This window comes from Neopsephotus bourkii, unplaced genomic scaffold (assembly GCF_033783945.1).
Source record: "Neopsephotus bourkii isolate Nb327-2 ecotype Australia unplaced genomic scaffold, CSIRO-AGI_Nbou_v1 NB_1574, whole genome shotgun sequence".
Classification (NCBI taxonomy): domain Eukaryota; kingdom Metazoa; phylum Chordata; class Aves; order Psittaciformes; family Psittacidae; genus Neopsephotus; species Neopsephotus bourkii.
In genome coordinates, this window is record NW_026902050.1 from 2,214,470 (window position 1) to 2,227,000 (window position 12,531).

The following is a 12,531-nucleotide window of genomic DNA, read 5'->3' on the forward strand; positions in this document are numbered from 1 at the left end:
CGCGCTGGGGCTGCCTGGGCCGGCTCGGACAGCTCGTGGTGACCTGGGAACAGAGAACGGGAAAAACAAAAGAAAGAAAAAGTGTTTTGCCTGGGGACGCGAATCTTTTTTTTTCCCCTCCGCTTGACTGACTTTCTCACACTGCTGTTCCCAGAGGCTGCCAGCTAAGCCTGAGTCATCCTGCCAAGAACTAGACCTGGCCTATTCAGAAATGTGCTCCCTCGCTCTTTCTCTCCGTCTTTCTTTTTTTTTCCTCTTTGAGTACACACAGCGATGGTTTTCCACCTCCTCCAGTCCCGTACCTGATCTGCACCTGTACGGAGCCAATCCCACACGTATCACCCGATCTCGCCTTTTCAGAGACCGTGAGAAAAGCAAAGTTCAAGAAAGGAGAGACATGTTTGCAGATCTCACCGGCGCAAAGCCCCCATCCCCGCGGAGCCTTGCCTGCGGAGTCTGAGAAAGGAAAATAAATAACAGGGAGAGTGTCGTGTTTAAAACGGCAGAAGAGTACAAACCCAGGCTTTCTTTCTGCTCCCTGATGGAGGCACAACCCCTTTGATTTAAAAACAAAGAGCAGCCTTCAGCGTGTGAGATTTAACTTCAGATGAGCAATATTTGACGTAAGCTTCTATTAGCTAGGCAGCCGGACAAATTCGAGTGAGGAAAAGATCAAGCCTGCGCTGGAAAGGCACTACCAAAATGCCTTTTTGCAGCCACCTTTATCAGAGACAACCTATTAGCATGAAAACTGCAAAACATTTCTGGAGACCCTAAGAAGCTCTCCAGAGCTTCTGATTTTTTTTTCTACTCCTGCTATTTATGTATTTTGGGGTAAAAAGAAAAAATAAAAAAGAAGAATGTAATCTCTATTACTGAATTGGTGTTCTCTCTCCTGTGGGGATTTGCAAAGGGCTCAGGAAGTGTGGAGCTCTGCAGCCCAGCCCTCCCGGCCGGGAGGGAGAGCAGGCTGCAGTTTATGGTCACCGGGGAGCTGCTAACTAATTGCTGGCAACAAGTCAGTGCCTCTGGGGGGTGAGATCAGGGCAGGCAGCGAGACCAGGCTGGAATCTGGGGTTTGCCAGCACTAGCAATATCCGGGACCTGGGCAGTGTCAGGCAGCAGCTGCCCTTGCCTGCTCTCCCACCCTGCCGCAGCCCCGGCCCTTCCTGCTGCAGAGCCCCTGGGGAGGGTTTCACTTTTGGGGTGTGTGAGGAGCCCAGCTGTGGGGCACTGGGCCTCCAAAAGCACCCGCTTCTGTGGAGGCTTCTTGGATCCACAGGCTGAGTGCTGCCTGGGGCGTCAGGGAGGCAGTGATACTTGTGTCCCTGCTCCACATCTTCTTCTTACGCAGGTGAAGGTTGTGGTCCTCAAGAGGAAGCATGCATATGTGCAGATTCCCTGGGGATCATGAGAGGAAGCAGAGGATTTGCATGGGAGGATGTCTCTGGAAATAAAGTGGCTGAGGAGAAGCTTAGGCTGGAAGGAGGTGCTGAAGAGGGTTGTAACCTGGAACAGATCCTCTGGGCTTCTCCAGCCCTACCTTTTCTTGTGGAAGAGGTGTCAGGGTTTCAGAGGGTTCAATCAAGGGATTGAAGCCCCAGATTAAGGGGCTGCCCTACGGAGTGGCATGTCACTTAATCCACAGTCCTCTGGCAGTGGTTTCATCTTTGCTCAGGCTGTCATCTTGGCTTACAGATTGGGAATTGGCCAAAACAGATTTGGGAAGAACCTTTGGACGGCGCATTAGGACATTACTGACTGGCAGAACATCTTGGAGGAAAAATATGTTGGCGAGAAAATTTAGACTAGTTCTGGGCACAGGCCCAGGGGTGGGAAGGTGGAATAAAATAGGATGCTGCCTCTGGTGCGGCATGCGGGAGGCAAGGAGGTGGCAGGGCTGGCTGTGCTTGCTCTTGGGTCCTTTAGGAAGCTGCCAAGGGGAGAAAAATGTTCTTCCAGAGATCCAAAATCACTTATTTCCAAAGCCTGCAGGATCCTGAATACAGAAAATATAAACCAAGTTGCTTGTAAGAGCTGGAGTACAGGTAGAGCCCAGGAATGGCACACCAAGCTTTTCCTCTCTGGGTCATGGACTGAAAACCTATCCTGGCTGCAGCTCAAAGCCGTCACCACCCTGAAGGCTGGAAAACAAGTGCTGCATCTCAGGGACATGTCCCTGGCACAGATGTCTCCTCTGGGCAGCCCTGCACACATGCCTCCACTCGTGATTCCCATCCCAGAAGCTGTTGTGCAATCCGTACCCAACCGGCTCCCCTGGGAGCTGTGATCTCAGAAACTTTGGGCGCAGGTTTCAGGGCTTATTTCCTCTCCATACCCATTTGGCAGATCTTTGGGACAAGGTCACTTTCAAAATGACTTCCTGACAAAGCTCCCTAGATGAAGGAAAGCTTTCACGGACCTTGCTTCCCTACACACACGGTCCTCGTGGTAAAAAGGGCAGCTTTCGTGCAGCAGTGTCACTGCCCAGCCCTCCTGATGGCAGGAGCAGCTTGCTGTGTAGGATGGCAACCCTGTTCTATGGAAGATCCTGTGCTCTCCTTTCCACTGGGGACCCATTTCCCAAGGGCCTGCTGGGACCCAGGATGCCAGCACTGGCAGATGAGCCTCAGGGGGCTTGCATGGTAGCTGCTCCCCTGGCAAGGACATGCTGTGCCGGAGCTGGGCTCTTTGAGCTGCTGCTGCAGAGGAGAGGCTGAAGTGTTTGTTCATTTTCAGTCCCTTCTGTGTGAGTCAGGCTGGGTGTGGGAGAGCTCTGGCCGTTCTGTGATGACAATCCCTGCTTTGGAAGGGCATCTGTGGGCTCCAGGAACTGGTAACCTTCCTTCTGTTGCCCGCACTACCAGGCAGCCATCCCAGGAATGGCGTGGGAAGCTGTGGGATGAAGCGGCCAAATCTTTGCTGTAGTAGAAAACCACCACACTGAGAAACTCCGGCGTCACTAAAGACAGGCATTGAAAAACCATTTTCATCTCCCTATAGCAGCACCGGCTGTAGCACAGCTCTGCACTGAGGAGGGCTCTGGGACAAGAGCCAGGATACCTGGATCTCTTGCTAAGCTGATTCCTTTTGGCAGGCTTCTATCCTGCTGAACCAAGGAAATGCTGCTGGGTTGCTGGCGGGGAGGGCATTTTGGCAGCTGTGAAATGCCACCCATGTGGATGGGAATTCCCTTCCTGCCCTGATACCCATGGCGTTACTTCAGAGATTGCTGGTTGGGCTGGAGCAGACCCATGTGCCAATGGGCATGAGATGGTGCAGACCCCGGTTTCCTCCTTGTGCCCTTGCAGAGCCCCAGCTCCAGCCTGGTCCTCCCCTGGCAGCGAGGGCATGGTGCTGGCAGGTGCTGAAGCAGGGAACAGGCAGTGGGAGCATCTCCAAGTTGTTTGCAGGGCTTGGACCTGTATATGCCACTGTAGTCACCAGCCAGAGACTGGGATCTGCCTTATGCCCTTCTCTTAGAGATGCTCTAAGGTTCGCTGGACCACGAATTTGCAGTCTGCTGGCCATGGCACGTCAGTCCCCCTTCAGCACAACAGCCAGTGTCTCTGACATGATATAACAGCTCCAGGCAGAGGGACATACAGCTGAGCCTGCATCCCCCAGAGAACCAGAAATAAATGTGCAGTCACTGCTGCACTCCAGAGAGGAGAAGGAGCGTCTCTCAGCTGTCAGCCTTTCCCTGTGTGGTGGGAGATGTTGGCAGTGAGAGCCGAGTTATTTATTTAATAAGATCCCACTTGTGTTGCTGCCTGAGGCTGCTGTCTCTGTGCTGGAGCCATGGTGCTCGTGTGCTTGCAGAGCATGGGGAGGCCCCTCAAGCTGCAGAGCCTGGGTCCATACATGAAAATACCTTGAGTTTGGCAGTGGTGGGGCTGGAGGAGGTGAATTATACAGAAAATATCCCTGACCCAAACACGGGGTAGAAGGCACCTTCTTGAGAGCCTCCAAGCAAAGGTGGATGTGCATCAGCTCCACATCCACTGAGTCCAGCCCTGAGCCTGCAGCATTTGTGTGCTGAGCCATAAGTGATCCCTGGCATACTGTGGCTATAAGAAGCCCCGCAGCCTTTTCCAGAACATGGCTTTTAAGTCAGATCAGACCAGCAGTGCACTTTGCAGCCCAGCTGTGTACAGCTGGATCGGAGCAGCGGGGAGCCGGGAAGACACAGGCGGGAGCGTGGCATGGTGGGAGCCTCTCCAGCCACTCCCAGTGCAGGGAAACAGCGCCTGGGTGCATCAGATTGCCCTTGAGTCCCAGCACAGAAGCCCTTGTCTGTGCCCCCTCTGCCCTCTTCCCCCTGCCCTGCTGGCACACACAGCTGAGGGCAGGTGGGAGCATGGCATGCAGCTCCCTGGGGACTCAACCTTCACCATCTGCAGGATCATAAATCCCACAGGGCCAGCCCTTGACCGCAGCATCTGTGCTACTCTGCAGAGTGATCAATCACATTTCCCAACATGATTCCCTCTCCCTGGCGTTAATCAGTCGGAGATCTGATCACAGACCCGGAGCTTTCTGTTAAATTCACCAGCTGATCGTCCTCTCTTATTCCTGACAACATGAATTGGCAGTGGGCAGAGCAGTGTGTAAACTGCACATTGTCCTCAAAACCCTGGCAACCATAGCGATGCAGAAAGATAATATTTGGGACCTTTGGGAGGTGCTGCAACAGGCAGCCCTGCCTGGCCCTGAGAAGCTAAGCTGCGGGCAGTGTGGGCAGGCAAGCAGGGCAGCTAGCACAGTGGCTGCATGCCCCACTGAGGGCAAGGAAAGAGGTGTCAGCCCCCCTGGTCTGACCTGGTCCCGGAGCCCTTGGGACACCAGGTATTTCCCCTTGACAGATGAGATCCATCACAGCTTGCCAGCCCTCCCATTTCCATGATTCTGATATCAATGTATTCAAGAAAGCACAGGATACTTCAGGGTGCAGTCTGTTGCTACTGCAGAATAGATCCTTTGCCCAGCCAGCATCTTTCCTGAAGTGGTAAGTAGATGGACTCTGATAAATCCAGGGTATGATGATTCATTTACACTTGGCATCTGATCTCCCCGGTGTCTGATCTCCCCAGCGTCTTCAGTTTTGTTTTAGCTTGGCAAAGTTATGGAGAGAATTAGCCTATCTCAGTAATATTTTAACGTATATGTAATTTGAATGCCGCATTCCTAAAATCGATATTCATTATTCAAGGTGATAGCAGAGCTAAAATTAGTCCTTTAGCTATGTCAAGAATACCAGGATGATCATGTGTTACTAGTATTAGTGACTCCATGAAGACACATGTCTCCATATACGTGGGTTGGGTGCCAGGGTTTGGTGCTAAGCTGGGTGCCAGCACACCCTCAGCATCATCCCTGCCACCTCTCCAGGGAGCCAGATCCTGCCCTGCATCCTGCTTGTGGCAGTCCTGGGGGGCCACCTGAACTACACCAGAGTTAAGCTGCAGTGGCAGGTGAGGAGACCCAGGGCGGTGTGCCAGAGGGACAGGGGCATGTTGGGGTTTTGTTTATTTTCATGCACAGGGTGTTCAGGTCTCATGTGGGAGGTGGTGATTTGAGATCATCAATTAACGCGTTCTAATGGCAGAGCAGGGTGTGTGCTAGGATTGTGTGGTTTTCTCCCTCATTTTCCTTCTTTCTCTTGCTGATTTGCTGCCAAAGCCCTCCGTGAGCCCCTTGGACATGTGTTAACAAGGGGTAGGTAGGATTTTTGGAAACTCCCTGTGAATTCTCTATTTGCTTTGGTTACACATGGCCATACATGTGCTAGTCCAAAGCTGTGTGCTAGTCCAGAGCTGTGTTTGGACCATGCAGAAGAGCTGCATTTCTCATACAAGTTAAAAAGAGAGAAGGGGAGGTGGAGATCTTTTACATGCAAGTCAAGAATTGATGTGTTACTAATTGCTGTAGTAGAAAATATTATCCCTCAGAGGATGTTGTTATTTTATAAACAAGGGAGTAATTTACAGCTCAGTTACTTAAATCATGAGTTAATTGCCAAGCATAATGAATAAATACATTTGCAAGTACAAAAATTAATTTGCACAGATTCTAGTCATCTAGGCATTAAGAGGCAGATCAGTATTTGATAAGCAATCTGGAATGTTGTATGAAATGATGTTTATTTTCACATGTAATCCAAACGACGAAATGTCCTGAAATGAGGTTTCAAGGGCCTTGTCCTTCCTTCCCTGCAATGAAGGGCAGTGTTTTCATTAGCTGCTCCAGAAATGTGTTCAGGCTGCCTGGCAGCAGAGAGGAAGGCAGGAATCCTTCAGGAGTGACACAGAGAGCAGAGTAGCAAGCCTAGGTTCATGCAGGTGTAATTGTTTTAATACTACAAAGTGCAAAGAGAGAGTGTAGAGACAAAAACTGGGGATGCCTGCAATGGGCTTGGAGTTAGTGTTAGCTGACAGCAGCACAGCTGCAGGGCTGGGAGATAAAGGGGAGATGTTAGTGCCACTGCCCTAGCACTGGTGAGGCTTCCACTCTGTGCAAGGATGCAAACAGAATCAGTGGCAAATAAACCCAGCAAAAGGGGGTTTTGCATCCCACTGCTGTCTGTGCTTGCTGCTGCTCACAGCACTGGAGGCTGCAGGACTTAGTACCTATCACAGGCATGTCTCATCTTCTGGGGCATGAAGAGCCCTGCCTGCTGCCTGCACACCACCTGCCCACTGACTGCACACTCCCTGCTCGCTGCCACGCTGGGTGTCAGAGCTGGGGCTGGTTGCTGCTGCCTTGAGTAAGAGGCAAACAGCAGGCACCTGCACTTCAGTTGCTGCCATTGAATAATCTTGGGCTACTGGTGCCTTTTCATAGGATCATATCTTTATTGGAGGCTGTTAAAGCCAAACCTCCCAACAGCAATAACATGACTACAAAGCATTTCTAAGAAACAAGTACGTGGGAATAAGGAAGATACTGAGATCCCAGCCAATTTCAGTACAATACAAGTCTGAAGTATCCTTATAAATTTAACAAGTCAAATTTAAATGTATACAAGGCTCAGGAGCATACAGGAAACAGGATCAGCCAAACCTTCAAAGGCCCATCGTTGTCTTTCAGAAACTCCACTGAAAGGCTCATGCCATAAAAAAAAGTGTATTCACATAGCTGATACAGTGATAAACCCAATGGAGAAATGCCAGCACCCAGAGCGGGCAGGGATGCTCACTTCAGGGATGTCACAGTGAGTAGCCCAGCCTGTTGTTACGGTGCGCTTTGTCCTGCTCTCTCTGCAGTAAAATAGGGCCCTTTTGGTGTAAATCTGGAGAGACTTCAGTAGGTGATTTCCTCCTAGGCAAGCAGCAGCCCTTGCCACTGCCTTTATGATGGGTCAGCCAGCCTGTTCAATCTCGCTGCTGGAGACTGGCAAGGTAATAATGCTCATTCCTTGCCTGGCACCACCTCCATCACACTTCTGAGCAGCACAAGCCACAGCCAGGAATGCAGCACATGGAGGTGACTTCTCTGTCCTCTGTGACATACACTCTGGATACCACGGGCATGAGAGGACAAGGAGAGAGCCAGAAGACACTGCTTGTGCTGCGTGCCCAGAAGTTTATCCCTGTTTTCTCCTCAGAGCATGTCTGCTATAGGCACCTGGAGAAGGATCTTGAGGGGACCTCACCGACTGCTGCAATGTGGAAACTGTGCGAAAAGGTCCTGAGTCTGCCCTGTTTAACTCCCAGATTAATAGCTAAATGCATTCATGAAATGCTAGAGACCCACATCTCATTCAGCCTGCCTGAGTGGTGTCAGCATGGCCAGCTTACCATACCTGATCTTTCCTTCTGTGTGTTATTTGTGGACAGCAGGCTATATTCTGCTTTCACCATGTGCCATTGTGTGTTTGTACATTTTACCCATCTGTTCGAAAGCAAGAAGCAGTGCCATATGACTTAAGCAACCATCCATGTTCTCTAAATAGCAAAGTATCCAAGCAAGCTAGATAGCAAACCATCCGAAGACTGCAGTAGAATGTCAGAAAAGTCTCAGGAAAATGCCCTGCCACAGAGACATGGGAAAAACCAAGGTAATTTCATGGCTTGTTTGTGAGTGGGAAACAAACCCACCCCTCTGAAGAGGCCAGCAGCTCTGGGATGTGTGTTGAAGGACCTGGCATGGAGGAATTTGTGAACCATAAGGTTTTGTCAAAAATAATTATTAAATGAAATGCAGTGTCCTAGCGAAGTTTATGCCTGAGACATAAAACAAAACCAAAGTACAAAATGTGGTTTTTAAAGGCTGGATTCTGTCTCATGTGAATAGAAGCCACATGCATGCATCTCAGATCACATTTTGGCCTGATTTGAAACTGTGCTTGTAGAGGTTGCAGCAAGAGCAGGCAGAGGAAGGCTCCATGTTCTTTTATGATCCTGTAAACCAGACGAGCAGAAAGGCTCTGACACCAGCCCCTGTGTGCATTAGCTCCCTGGCTGCGGGGTGAAGCCCCTGTGTGTATTAGCTCCTGTGGCTGCACCAGGCAGTGAGGCGGCTCAGCTACCCACTCCACATCAGGAGCAGGCAGCAGCGATGCCACTTACCCTGCCTGGAAGCCAGGTCCAGACCTGCAGCTCTGTGCCTGTGCTGCCCCAGGCAGGTTTGGGGCTGGTGAGCTCCCAGTGACACCACCATGCACGAGCATCCTGCAAAAGTGCTGGTACCGAAGCTTAACCTTTATTAATAGGAGAGAGGAAGAAACAATGCTGGCAAAATATTGTCAAATACTTCAAATTAATGATTAATTCTAGATGGAGTGATACTGTTTGATGTGGTCTTTTCTGGTTTAAACAGGAGAAGGGTGATTCACTCTAAAGGAATTTATAAAAACACAAGTATTTGCTCATGGACAATAAATACTGGGGCAGATAAAAAGGGGGATGAAGTGTTCAGCATCGTGATAGTAACTCCGCTAGAGAAAACTTTTGACCTTCTCACATCTTAAATCAATGTGCTCCCCCACCCCGCTCTCCTCCAGGCCCGCCCTTGAGGCTGCGGGGACGGGTAGGAGGGAGTGTGCTGGGCTTGCCTTGAGCTGCATTGCTGTTAGATCTCACTGTCTCCCTCCTGTCCCCACAGCTCGGGTGCTGGCGCCCAGCGAGGGGCATGGGGCAGCACCCGACAGCAGTTTACACAATCTGTGTACACAGCGTAATCTGTCAATTTGCCTGTTGTAAATGTAAAGCGTATAAACGCGGTGCTAAACTGCTGTCGTTTACAGAGCTGCCCCGCCTGGGAAGCTGAGATTTACGCTGCCCGCTGGCGAGCCGGACGCCTGTCCTGTCCCGTCCCATCCCGGCCTGCCCTATCCTGCCCCCTCCAGCGCTGGCCGGAGGGATGCCCAGGAGGGATGGCTGCAGGCAGCAAAGGCCCCATTAATAACCCAGACGGGGCTGCATTAAGAGGCGCTGGCAGCACTACGCGTGCCCTACAGCACCTGACGGCCGTCGGATGTGTACCTGAAGGAGGGAGCTTGCTATCTACCTTTCCCGTGGGAATACGATGCAGCCAGGATAACCCCCAGACCTTGCTGGGGCTTTGCCAGTGCCATTGAAGTGTTGACGGCTGCTGATTACCCTGACACGATGGTGGTTTTATTGAGACAAGATTAGCCACCCGCCGCACTTTGAAGGGAGGCCGGGCACACACCATCACCAGCTGTCCTCTGCCAGGAAGGGCTCCAGAGCCTCTCTTCACACTGGGCTTTTTTTGCTTTACAAAATCTGTTTTTCCCCTAAAGCTAACAGTATTGGGGTGAGCATGGGGAGCGAATGGGGCAGTCCGCGAGCTCGTGTCCAGCCTCGCCGCAGCTGAGCCCCTACCTGCAGCTGTTCCCGCGGCATAGCCTTGCAGGCTGTCAGCGGGCCTTTCATCACAGACCCCACTGACATCATCCTTTCCAAAACACCTTAGCTCCTCGTGGTCCCTGTGCTCGTAACACTTGGAAGTGACAGCGGCTTCTGGTTTCAATTAACCCAGGGGCAGTTTGAGGACTATGTGATTGCACAGGAACAGAGGGGAGAGGAGAAAAGGCTTTTCAGAGCAGCAGCAGCACTGGAGTGTGTGGGTGAGGAGCTCCTGTAAAAAGCAGATGGTTTCTCTTTCCTTCCTCCTTCTTTTGCTCATCTTTCTCTCTCTCCCCCCCCCCCCCCCATTCTGTGGAACTGACAACCCAACAGCACATTTTTCACCTTCAAAGCTTTGCTGAAGGGAATTCTTCACTGCTATTTCATTTCTTCCTGATGTTCACAGATCGTAAAGCAAACGACCTCTGGAGAACAGGGAGAGCAGATCTATCCCGTGGTCACAGCAGAGGACCAGACCAACACCCTTGGGGCGTGACAGCCTTTCCCCAGTGGTTGGCAGCCAGGGGAAGCACACATACATCTGCCTTGGGATGCTGAGTATCAAACATATCACCACAGTCAGATGCTGCCAACACTGGAGTCGGGGACACACAGAAGTTTGCAGAGGTCCATGAATTCCACCTTGGACAGGCACAAGGATAATGACCATGAGCAGAGGCTGCTTGCATCAGGGGAAAGCAGGCACTGAAGTCCCTATGCTGGCCTTGCTGACTAGGTTTGCTGATGCTGTCCCAGAAGGAGACACTTGCAGGTCAGCAAAGGCGAGTCCCATCTGGAGCGTTCCTCCCACTGCCTTCCCATGGTCATGCAGCAGTCAGGGTTCCCAAATCTTGTGTGTTCATGAGGTGTAGGGAGGGAGGAAGCCATAATCCCATGAAAACCCAGCCCACAGTGGGATGGATACTTATATTACTCTCACTCGTGTCAACGTGTTCAATGCCTTTTGGAAGAAAGGTAGTTAAAAGAGGTGTAAATGGAAAATAAGACTGAAGGACAGGCTGGGATAAAGAGTTCCATCATGCTAATGTGAGATCTGCTTTTAAGACACCATTATCAGACCTGGCAGCACTAGGTGATTGCTGCCCCCTGCAATGCATGGCAGTGCTTTTCTTGCCGTGGGAAGATGTTCTATGAAAAGGAGGAGTGAGAATCCAGCCCAGAAGCTGCAGCATGGGGAGGGACAAGAATGAGGAATGGTGGCCAGTTGTTCTTGGAGGGCTGGGGGAGGACACTGCTCTGCTTTCATCAGGGACTTGAACACCGAAAGGGAGCATTTGTTTGCAAGATGTGTTTGCCCAGCCAGGGAAGTGAGATGTGGAGGTTGGTGTGGGGCTGGGAGCCACTGCCTGGTCCCCCAGGGCTGCCTGTGAGGGTGGGCAGCGGGCAATGTGCTTCCTACATGTGCACAGCTGAGTCAGAGGAAGAAAACTGCAGAAGGGAACGACAAAGCTGCCAGGAAGACAAATGGGGCTGAAATGATCACTGGGATTGGGAGGGTCTGGAGCAGCTTCTGGAAGGAGTGGCAGCAACCAGAAAATAACCTCATTGCTCTCTGGCGCCTGAGCCACATGTGAGAGGGACGAGCTGGCATGGGGTGGTGAGGGATGAGTGTCCCCTGTTCTGCATCTCCGTGTCCTAATTCACCACCACTTGCACAGGAGCACAAGCTCGTTCCTCACCGTGAGCCTGCAGAGTTGGTGCTGGAGGCAGAGGCGAGGAGCAGCCAGCCCCGCCGGGTTTGTCACTGGGGATGTGTCACCTCTGATACCAGCTCTATGCCTTGAAGATGTCCCTTGCCTAAGGAAAAGCCACTTAGAGGCTCCGTACCCTGAGGGTGAACACCAGCAACCCTGGATTGGGATGTGGGTTGCACTGAAAGGGTGGTGCACAGCGATGCCACCCCACACTGCGATGCTGCCAGTAGTGCAGAGCCACAGTTCTGAGCTGGGTCCATCCCCATCTCCTGGGGGTCCCGGGAGCTGCTGACCAAAATTTAGCAGGTTTGGGGTGAAAGCTGGTTCTCTTTGAAAGTACTCCAGCCGCACTCCCCATGTGCCATGGGGATGCCCGGAAGGATGAGGGCACCGCTCACCTCCTTCCTACCTGCACCCCCCCCCAGCCAGGACCGAGGGTTGAGGATGGCTGTGGGGCTTGCCGGCAGCCCGAGGCAGCCTCATGGGGCCTGGAGCCAGCCCAGCCAAAGAGTTGATGGTTTTCACACCCTGTCAGCCTGATGAACAGCCCCTCTCCCTTGGTGCTCAGCGCCTGCAAGGGTCAATTACGGCGATTACTTCAAGGAGTCAAACCGGCTGCTGGCAGCACTGGAGAAAATCTTTGTTTCGGGTTTGGCTTTCTCACAGGAAGGAAAGGAATGACTGGGTTTGTAGTGTGGGGGGAAGGAGCCTTTACTGTACATGGGGCAGAAGTCAGGGGTGTCTGGGTGTTTGGGTGGGAGAGGACTACCCGGGTGTTTGGGGCAAGCTGCTCTGTTCTGCTAGTGTGATTCTGAGCAGTAGCTGGGGCTTGTGCAGCCCCCAGCTCACTTGGCCACTCAAGAAGGGCCTAAAAGCAATCCAGCAGTTGTAGGGAGCAGCTAACAAGTGATGGAGACAGCCTTCAAAAGTAGATGTGGTGTGTA

General features: G+C 51.9%; 1 long non-coding RNA gene across 1 annotated transcript; it reads right to left on the bottom strand.

The window, feature by feature from the left end:
• Window positions 1–6,126: 6,126 nt before the first annotated feature.
• On the bottom strand, window positions 6,127–7,603 carry LOC133222104 (uncharacterized). Its single transcript, XR_009728200.1, has 2 exons — window positions 7,063–7,603; window positions 6,127–6,293 (listed from the first exon to the last, which is right to left on the bottom strand). It is a non-coding gene; the product is annotated as an uncharacterized LOC133222104 (long non-coding RNA).
• Window positions 7,604–12,531: the final 4,928 nt, after the last annotated feature.